The sequence below is a fragment of the Cebus imitator genome, unplaced genomic scaffold (assembly GCF_001604975.1).
Source record: "Cebus imitator isolate Cc_AM_T3 unplaced genomic scaffold, Cebus_imitator-1.0 Scaffold411, whole genome shotgun sequence".
NCBI classification, from domain to species: Eukaryota; Metazoa; Chordata; class Mammalia; order Primates; family Cebidae; genus Cebus; species Cebus imitator.
In genome coordinates, this window is record NW_016107726.1 from 132196 (window position 1) to 143040 (window position 10845).

Consider the following 10845-nt stretch of genomic DNA (forward strand, 5'->3'; position numbering starts at 1 on the left):
ACAGTGAGCCATGATCCGCCACTGCAGTCCAGCCTTGGCAACAAAGCAAGACCCTGTCAAAGAAAGAAGAAAAAGAAAGAAAGAAAAGAAAGGCCAGGCGAAGTAGCTCATGGCTGTAATCCCAACACTTTGAGAGGCCAAGGTGGGAGATGCCCTGAAGGTCACGAGTTCAAGATCAGCTTGGCCAACATGGCAAATCCCTGTCTCTACTAAAAACACAAAAATTAGCTGGGTGTGGTGGTGTGCACCTGTAATCCCAGCTACTCAGAAGGCTGAGGTACGAGAATTGCTCGAACCTGGGAGGTGGAGGTTGCAGTGAGCCGGGATCACACCACTACACTCCAGCCTGGGAGATAGAGTGAGTCTCCATCTCAAGAAAAGGAAGAAAGAAAAAAGAAAGGAAAGAGAGAAAGAAAAAAAAGTAGAAAGGGGGAGATAAGAGAAGGAGAGAGAGAAAAGAAAGGAAAGGAAGACTTCGCTAGGGAGGAACAGAGTAAAGCTGAGGCCTTAGCTGACCACAAAGAGGCTAAGCAGGCAGGAAGGGGTAAGGCCACTCTGGGTAACAAAGAAGAGAATTAAGTACCACTAACAATTAAGTGTGTTAGCACAGATAGAAAGAGCAGCAGATAGGAATGGGAAGACAGTCAGGAATCCATACCATAAAGGCAGTAGCAAGTGAAAGACTTCAAATCGTATTCAAAAAAGTAAAATCTTCTAAAATTTGTGATTTTTAAACACCCTTTTTCCAGCACTGAAAGAATTTTTTTAAAAATTCTGCAGCTATAACAGAATACCACAGATTAGGTAATTTATAAAGAACAGAAGTTTATTTGCCTCAGTTCTGGAGGCTGGAAAAGTCCAAATCATGGTGCTGGCATTTTGCCAGAGTCATCCTATGGTGCAAAGGTGGAAGGCAGAGGCAACCACAGGAGTTGGAGAAAGGCAGCAGGCGCCAGATTCCCTCTATCACAACCTACTCCCAAGATAACAAATCTGACATTAATCCCTTCATGAAGGCTCCTCCTAACCACCTCTCAAAGGTCCCACCTTTTAATACTTACGATGGCAATTAAATTTTACCATGAGTTTTGGAGGGGACATGCAAACCACAGCAATGCTCTTGGAACAATCTCAAGAGGCAGTAAGGATGGAGGGAAAGGAGCACATGGAAAATATTTTTACAGACTCAAACTCAAAGGACCTAATGACTGATGGGATTTGTTACGGGGGTTTCAGAAAAGGGATTGAGGGTGCTGAGAATGACAGGTTGAAGAAAACTCCAACTGCCTGGCTTGAGCAGCTAACCCAACAGACAGCAATGTCACTGTGATAGGTCATTCGGAAGCAGCACATTTTGTGGCAAGAGACTGGAGAGTTCAAGTTGAGACAGGCAGGACTTGGCATGTATAGCGGATACTCAGATGGATATAAACACCAGATAAACCCAACTGTTTGGTAGCAAGCAGAGAGGTCTGGACTGGAGATGACAGACAAGGAGACGCAGTAACATAGAAACATCGGTGTGTGCTTTACACGGGCCTGGCTAGGAATACGTGGCCAGTAAGTGCCACCTAGCCTCTCTACAGCTCTAAAGTAACCAGGAATAGAATCATTCAAACCAGTGCAGTGAAAAAGTTAAGTGATCGCCATACCCAGCCTGAAGAACAGGGGTGGGTGAACCAAACAAGACTTCTTAGCTCAGTGCTTCTCCAAATGCAGTTGGTCAGGACCAGGAGCATCAGCACCAGAGGAGCTTTTCGGAAATGGAAATTCTCAGGCCTACCTCAAACGTGCTGAAGAAACTGGGGTAGGCATGGGGAACGGCAGCCTTCGTTGAACAAGCCCTGCAGGTGATGCTCCCTGGAGGCTGACAACCGACTGCCTCGCTAATGCCCCAATTACTTGAGGAATGTTGTGTGAACAAACTAACCCCCAGAGATGAATTTCCAAAGACACAAGGAAATTAAGAAGCACACGTTTCGTATGAAGATATGCATTAGGAACTTAGGCTAATTTTCTTTTCTTTTTTTTTTTTTTTTTTTTTTGAGAAGGAGTTTCGCTCTTGTTACCCAGGCTGGAGTGCAATGGCGCGATCTCGGCTCACCGCAACCTCCGCCTCCCGGGTTCAGGCAATTCTCCTGCCCCAGCCTCCTGAGTCACTGGGATTACAGGCACGCGCCACCATGCCCAGCTAATTTTTTTGTATTTTTAGTAGAGACGGGGTTTCACCATGTTGACCAGGATGGTCTCGATCTCTTGACCTCGTGATCCACCCGCCTCGGCCTCCCACAGTGCTGGGATTACAAGCTTGGGCCACCGCGCCCGGCCCTTAGGCTAATTTTCAACCGTAATTTTTCCCTGTGAGTGCAAAACTTGTAAGGCAAGGCAGATCAAGTCAGTGGCCCGCGTGGTAAAGCTTCCTAACTTAGGAATACAGTTCGGCACTAAAATCTCAAGCAATCTAGATATGAAGAGGATATTTTACTACTTAGAGATGAAGCTATATCACCAAAGGATTCCTTTCTCATTTTCTCACCAGAATCCTCCCCATTGACCAACATAAAGCACTTATGGGATGGCCAGCTAAGGTTACGGCTCTCTGGATATGCCGTAGTCCTCTGGGTCAAACTAATTGACCAGGCTCAGGGTGAAACTCTTGACCTGGTCCTAATTTAGCCCCTAAGGAAACTAAGCTAAATCAACCACATATCAGATTTTACATGTAAGGCTGATCTAAGAATGGCTATGAAATGTTTTTTCCAATAGCAAGGACCCTGAAGAAAATCAAACAAAAGCTTGACAGGGAAAGAAAAGTCAAGAAATACAGAACCAACAGGAAAAAGGAAAGGAAACTAAAACAACGTTAATATGTCGTTTACAACCTAACTGAGTCAGAACTACCCCATCACACAGAAAGGCACTTAGCCACGATTCCCTTTTACACAGCTACTCTATGCCCTTCATCCACAAGCATTGCATCATACCCTTTAATTCAGAATTATAAATAATTATAACATTATTTATCTTCATAATCACCAGGCATATAACATATGGCAAAGGCAACACTGGTCTGGGTAAGATGCATTTCCTCTCTCCTCCTATTGCAAAAATCCCAGTCAGGCCTGAATTTTCCTGGGCTCTCTCTCCTTGATTCCCCAAAGGGGTCGGATACCTTCATATGACCTCCAGGCCTGCACGCAATCCTGCAGAAAAGATTTAACCAATTCTTTGCCATCCTGTTTCAAGAATACATGCTGCATACCTGCCCTTTCTTCTAACATGGTTCTAACATTGTTCCTTTCTTCTAACATCCCTCCCGCTGGGAAGTTGATATGAAGATCAATGATTAAATGTTTGTCAAATACTCTAGGCTTCTCAGATGAAAGACAACATTAAAGCTCAAGTAACCAGGGCTGGCATTACACTAGAAGTGTTGCAGTTTACTCTTTATATTTGGGCTTCAAAAAGCGAAATCAAGGGTACGAAAATTCATCAGCTAGCTTTTGTACTCTTGTTAAAGGCAGACAGTTATCCTCACATTCTTTAACTAGATGTCCACATTAGAAATACAAGGATCCTTATATAAAACACTGGACCATGATTACAGTAAGAAGTATACAGGGAAAACGATCTTTGTCTCTGCCCTTCTAATCTCTAAGTGCCTTTCCCTCCTCAAACTTCTCCACTGCCTGGTCCCCCACCTCTCCATTTCCTCTTGTAGGAGGGGCGACATGGCAGCTGCCAGCCAACATGTTTGTTTTGAGCCAAAAGTCTGAAGAAAAAAAAAAAGTCAAAGACAAAGCTTTATGTGTATGTTGGCACACATGTGAATTCAGGCTGCTGAAAAAAATAACACACAAAGAGCACATTCATGGCCACAAACAAGTCCCTGAACACATAAATAGCCATCCTTGATCCGTTCTGTGTGAGGTGCTGTTATACAGCATGACAGGAATTCTCCATACACATCCTGACAGGCTAAATATTACCAGATCCATTTTGCAGATGAAGAAACTGAGGCTCAAAAGGCTATGAAGTTCATCCAACATCACACAGCTACAAAATGGCCGACCTGGAATTCCAACCTAGCTATATTTCAAACTCCCAAACCTGGACCCCCTGGCTCCAGCACAATGACAACTAGGAAAAGCTACAGAACTTGCCACACATACCCCTTGGACCACTCTATAAGGCCTCTGTGGGACGCAGACAGGGGAAGTGTAAATTAAATCCATTTAAATCAGTAAGGGGAGATCCTAAAGCGTATTTTAGACATTGACTTGAACCTCCTCCCTACCTAAACTTTAGTGTTTTCCCTCATTCCTTAATTGGCTAATTAAGTATTTCATCTTATCTCTTTCTCATGCCTTACCTGTAACAAAGCTCACAGCACTATTCTGAGGTTTAAAATGAATTTTTTAAAAACACAGCTTTTGGTGACTAAGTACTGAAGCTCAAATGCAAGAATTTGATGAACTCCTTATTCAAAAACAAGAATATGAAACCCAGGTGGGCTATACTGTGCAATCAAAGGGTTGATGTTTGCTCCCGTGGAGCAAATTTAAACCTCTAATAAGGAAGGCAGGCACTGGAAAATTTAAAAACCCTCTAGTTCTTGACATTTAGCTCATCCATTCAGGGCAAACAAGAATTAGTCTTAAAATTGTTTATTTTTCTCTGAATTCCTTATGGTTCTTCCATATTAAAAGTCTAACTGTCCTTTCTATTACAGCCACCAGCGTGACCCAGTATGCACAAATCTGAATAACTCAAGTATTAATAATAATTACATGTTTAAGCTAATGATGGAAATTGCGTAAATGCCTGGGATTAGCAGAAAAGGGCTTCTCTTCAGCCATCTCTCTCATGCAGGTCCCTACACCTTCAGAAAAAACGTCTGTCAAGGGTCTGTTCTTGAGATAAGATGCTGGTAGAGGGGCTTGGATAAACACCCAAAGTGGTAGGAAGTCAGTGTGTTCTTCCCACTCTGATGTCCTGGCCTGAGGTCACCAAAAGCTGGATGTCTGCCACCTCTGCCAGGACGCAGCCACTATGAACAATACTACAACACCACTTCAGTCCAGTGAAGAGGCACCCTTGAAAGGCAAACCACGTACAGAATGCTACTGCATTGTAAGAGACTTTCCTAGGCAGGACTGGCTGAACCCTGGGCCATTAGGCTACAAAAATCTAAAAGTAGATACAGCGTTTTCTGTTTTCCTAAAGTTTCAGAGAAAGAACAACAGACCTTACAACTGTACTAAAGCAATGGTTCTGAAGCAAAAGTAAAGTATAACAAACTTAGTGACATACAGATGAACTAATTTTGCATCTCATGCCACCCATGCAGACTGGGCAAAAGGGTATCATGCCATTCAGCTCCCACTCATTAACCCCATCACCAAACAATAAGGTAATTATAATACAAGGTCTGTAGTGCTGTGGTATTATCACACCTGCTGCTGTCAGGCAGCCTTTTAAAAAAAGGAATCATTGGTTGAACGTGGGGGAAAAAGCAATCAATACCATTTTAATGAAACTGAGCGTGGGCCAATTAAAATTTACAACAGCTGCGTGGAGGTGTAAAAAGAGGGAGATCTTGGCTCCTCGCTGGAAACTACCTGTGGTTCCTGTAAGTGGCTAACATGCTTCCAGATTAATTTCTGATATTGGGGGTGGAGAAAATGCTATCCCAGCAACACTATACCAACATGGCCATAAATCCCCCTCAGGCCCCCAGGTAGCCAGGAAAACTTTCCGTCCTTCTTGTGTTCACTCTGCACCAGCTGTTTCCTCTGCCTGGAATACACCCTTCAGGTGAGCACCACCTCCATCCTCTAAGTCCAGTGCACACCTCACCAGGACAAAGCTCGCCTCAGACTCACAGAACCCCCCTTCCATGCATTATAATTCAGCCTTGAGGTTTCCTCCACGAGGCTGCAGACTCCTGCCCTGTGGTCTTGTTTACCATCTTCCTATTGCCTGTTCCTAGCGGAGTAAAAGCTGGGTTTGTTGGATGACTGAGTGAACTAATCCATTTCAAGAAGTTAACACGCTGGTGGAAACTCTGTAACTACCCGCGCCTGCAGTCTAGAGATTCCTCACCTTCACAAAGAACCTGCGGCAGCCAGTCCCCAGGCTTAAGCGGAAACCCTACAATCTCTGAAATTGTAGGTGGGAATAAGGGGGTTGGAGAACAGGAACTGAAGGAAGTGAGAGGGAAAGGGAGGTAGGGGCAGCGTTACCTCACTACTCTCTCCAGACGAAAAGGTGTAAACCCCATTTACAAGTATTCAAACCTGAGATCTGGGGGTCACGTGAGGAAGGAGAGGCTGTTAATACCTAGAACTTTGAAAGTGTGAAGTGGAGACTTGATCTGAAATTGTGTGGCCACAGTTTTTTTCTACGAGCCAGCCCGACCACCCAAGCAAGAGCCTCGATGCCCAAGAGTTAGGTGGCACTACTGGGGCCTAATGGGAGGGCAGGAAAACTCCGCTCCCCTCAAGATCCCTTCCCGGTGGCGGTGGGGGGGTAAGGTGATTGGGGGCGGCGGGCAGCTGCATCCTCCTACCGCTGCAACGATCGCGACATCGTTCGTCTTTCACCCTCTAGCCCCCAAGGTCTAGTTATCTCCGGTTGCTCTTTCGAGGTCCCCTCTCGTTTCCCAAACGCAGGAGAGAACGGAGACAGGGGACGAGGGTGTGGGTTTAACCACAAACTCCCCAGACGTCGCTCACCTTCCAGCTCACTCCCGGGACAAGCTTTGCGCCCCACCGCGGGCAGCTCCCACCACGAGATAACACCCCTGTGGCCCGGCCACCCCGCGCCCCCATGCCCTGCCAAGCGTCCCGGGCCGCAGTTGGCGTTGCCAGCGTCTGCCGAAGTCATCTACAGGGCTCCCGGAGCGCCGAGGCGGCCTCCAACCTCGGGCCCGACTCCCCGGCTGGGACGGGGCTTACCTGCTTACATGGCCCCCGTGGCGCCCTGGAGTCCTGCGCGGAAAGGCTGTCCTTCGCGACGGCGGCGGAGCCCCAATTCCCCACGGAATTGATTCCAGTGGCTGGCGGCGGAGGGAAGGAGCCGCAGGCGGCGAAAGGGGAGGAAGGTTTCCGCCGCGATCCCGGAGCGAGAGTCGGAGCAGGGGCGCACTGGGGGAGAAAAGGAGAAAAACCTCGGCACGGGGTGTCCCGCCCGAGGAGGCCGGGGAGGATGGCTCAGCTGGGAGGGGAAGGACCGCCAGTGGCCACTTGGTGTCTGTCTACGGCTCCCCGAGGACCTGAACCAGGAGAGGAGGCGGCCGAGCTCCGAGGAGCACAGCAACCTGCCCCCGAGTCTGCGCCCGCTGCCCTCGCTCGGCGGAGAAAAAGTTGGGAAGAACTTCGAGGGGCCGGGAGCGCCAGAGCGGCAGGAAATGCGAGCGGCCGGGAGAGGAGGGAGGAAGGGGCCGTGCGAGTGGGAGGGGACGGAGCAGGCGCCGGCGGCCGCGGTTAGCCCACCCCAGAGCCGGGCTCGGCGGCGCTGGGGGCCTGGAGGCGGAGGGAGCGCGGGGCGCGCGGCCGGGGGCGGGGAGGAATGCGGCCCGGGAGGGCGCGCGCCGGGGGCGCCGCGGGCGCGCGCTGAAACGTGGAGCCCGAGCTCCCGAGCTCCCGAGCTCCCGAGCTGGAGGCGCGCCGTCCTTGGGGACGTCACAGCGCTGGAATCCGAGGAATGCCGGGCAGCAGGAGCTCCTTCTGCAGGCCCGGGAGAAGTCGCGCACTTTTAATGGGGTAGCTTTGGAAAATGTTTTCAAAGGTGGGGGCCGAGGACGGAGGACCGGGTGAAATACCCTGGAGTGAGGGACGTGGAAGTGGAGAGGGCAAGGCAACCGCAGCCACCCTAACCTTGCGCGGCTCCCGCCGTGGGGGAGAAAGAGGCAAGGAAAGGAAGATCCCACCGACTTCCGAGGACCGCAGAGACGGGGCGGCGGCAGGAACTTGCCCACCCCGACCTAGATCAAGGACAGCCGACCTTGTATTGGGGAACTCTCCAAGCAGGACTCCTCATGCAGCCACCCCACAGGGGAAAACAGACCAGGAGAAAGTAAGGTGGCCTCACGGAGTAGGCAGTCTCAGAGATCTCTCCCCAGAACCTCCGGGTACTGAACCTGGTGTCTTAGCCTTCTCTCCCTGCCCCTTGCCACCCCCCAGGAATTATAAAAAGCAGCCTGTGTGCTGAGAGTTGGAAAATGTCTTTCTCCCGGTTTGTTCCATGCCACAGAATCGCCCCACCCTGCCTGGGTAGGCACTGGGAGGGAACTTCCTTAGCACTTTCGGAGGTGGAGTTAGTGAGACGCAGCTGGTAAGATGGAAAAGGCTCGGTTCCAGGGTACTGAACCTGGGTGTTAGGCCCTGCCCGATTGGATAACTGAGGAGTATGTCCCAGCCCCTGAGATCCTAGGTTTCTGTAGCTGTAAAATTAAAGTATTTGTCTAGATTTCCGTGATCCTTTGCATTGCTGCAAACATGTCTTGGGATTTGTTCGCTGGGACCCAAATCCAGTCCTTTGTTGAAAATGGACCTTGAAGTCGTTGTCACAGAATGTATTGTCCGAAATCAGTTCAGTGTCCGGCAACTCATGGAAAAATTCCTGGACTCTTAGGGAAGAGAATTGGAAATCAAAAAAGCAAAGCCTTATCGTACCCACCATGTACAAATCTGTACCGACGGGTCGGGCGCGTTGGCTCACGCCTGTAACCCCAGCATTTTGGGAGGCCCAGGCGGGCTGATTGCCTGAGCTCAGGAGTTCCAGACCAGCCTGGGCAACAAGGTGAAATCCCGTCTCTACTAAAATACAAAAAAATTAGCCAGGCGTGGAGGCGGGCGCCTGTAGTCCCAGCTGCTCAGAAGGCTGAGGCAGGAGAATTGCTTGAACCTGAAAGGCAGAGGTTACAGTGAGCCGAGATCGCGCTATTGCACTCCAGCCTGGGTGACAGATCAAGACTCCGTCTAAAAAAAAAAAAAAAAATCTGTACTGAGTCTGAATTCTTCGAGCATCTGCCATTCTCTGGAACTACAAAGAATAAGAGAAGATTCAGAGCGCAATGCAAAAGTGATGGAAAGAAAAGGTTGAAGGGAAATCAGCTTTCTCATATTTTTAAGGAAATAGCTGTACAGATGTGCTGGGTTTCCAAAGGAAACATAAGGCAGTGCCCGACTGTGTTCCAGGAAGTGTGGAAAGCACTCCTCCCATTCCTAGGTGAGGAAAGTGGGGGCATGAAGAAATGACCTATCTCACTGAGTGTCATACAGCTAGGAAGATATGATCGGGCCCTCGTCTGTCCCGCCAAAAGTACATGCAAACAGGATTAGGATTAAAGATAAGAAGATGCCTTCAGGTTTTCTCTTTTTTTTTTTTTTTTTTTTTTTTTGAGACGGAGTTTCGCTCTTGTTACCCAGGCTGGAGTGCAATGGCGCGATCTCGGCTCACCGCAACCTCCGCCTCCTGGGTTCAGGCAATTCTCCTGCCTCAGCCTCCTGAGCAGCTGGGATTACAGGCACGCGCCACCATGCCCAGCTAATTTTTTGTATTTTTAGTAGAGACGGGGTTTCACCGTGTTGACCAGGATGGTCTCGATCTGTTGACCTCGTGATCCACCCACCTCGGCCTCCCAAAGTGCTGGGATTACAGGCGTGAGCCACCGCGCCTGGCCAGGTTTTCAATGTAAAACTCCGGCTTTTGCTCTTTCCTGGGAGATGAGAGGCCCCTTGCTTGGTGCCTTTTCTAGTGGAAAGACTCTAGGAAATATATTTTGTTGCTCTAGCATCACTTGCTACTAAACTGAGCACAGCACGCTGAGGCTGTTGTGGCATAAAAGAAGCAAAGGACTTGCGCGCAAACACAAGAGCTCCGGTTCTGCCTCTGACCAGCCTGGGACACTGATCAAGCCACTTCACCTCTATACCTGAATTTATTTTCTAAGTGGAGTGTGGCATAGAGGGCAGAACTTGGTTGGATTAGTTCATCTCTGAGGTCTTTCCCAGGTCTAAACTTGCATGAAAGTACACTCCTCCAGATAGATGGTATGGCTATGGAGGAAACTAAGCAATAAAGCCAGTGGATAAAGCCAGTATCTGGGGACAGGACTGTTTTCCCATCGCCTTCAGATAAAAACGAACGTTGAAACTCGAATGAATGTAGCTGAGTGTTCAATGATAAGCAAAGCTAAGATTTAGCGCTAACCCTGTGGATGCAGTTTAAAAATGTAGATAATTTTGCTTTTAGAAAGGCAGTCTGGGCAACATGTCGAAACCCGAGCTCTACAAAAATACAAAAATTAGCCAGGCATGGTAGCTCGAGTCTTGCAGTCCCAGCTGCTAGTGGGGCTGAGGTGGGAGAATTGCATGGGCCCGGGAGGTCGAGGCTGCAGTGAGCTAAGATCACACCACTGCACTCCAGTCTGGGTGACAGAGTGAGATCCTCTCCTGAAAAAGAAAAAAAATATGTTATTAATTTAATAGCCTATAAAGTATATCTGACCAGCCATATTTCTTTTTCTTTAGAATAGATCACAGAAAGGCAATACAAATAAGAATATTTTCTAAATAGAAAGTACAACTTGAAGTGACGAAAAACTTTCATTTTCTGAATAAATCTATAAAAGCTAGTCACAAGCTTCTTTCAAAAAAGAAAAAAAGCAACCCCCATTTCCTAAATCTATGTCACACTCAAGTCTCCTTACACTACATCAGGATGAAAAGGAATTTGACTGATGGAATAGGTCCTGAACACATCATTACATGTTTGCTTTAAAGCTTTGCAATTGTAAGAACTTGTCAATATTATATTTCTCAAAGCAATTACCAACTT

General features: G+C 48.2%; 1 protein-coding gene across 1 annotated transcript in view; it reads right to left on the bottom strand.

Moving 5' to 3' along the window:
• Nucleotides 1-7375, bottom strand: part of LOC108289694 (tyrosine-protein phosphatase non-receptor type 14-like) — a gene marked incomplete at its 3' end in the record, with an annotated part of 135155 nt that extends 127780 nt beyond the window's left edge. The window contains exon 1 of the mRNA XM_017509213.2: nt 6960-7375. The remainder of the gene's footprint in view (nt 1-6959) is intronic.
• Between the last annotated feature and the right edge of the window lie 3470 nt (nt 7376-10845).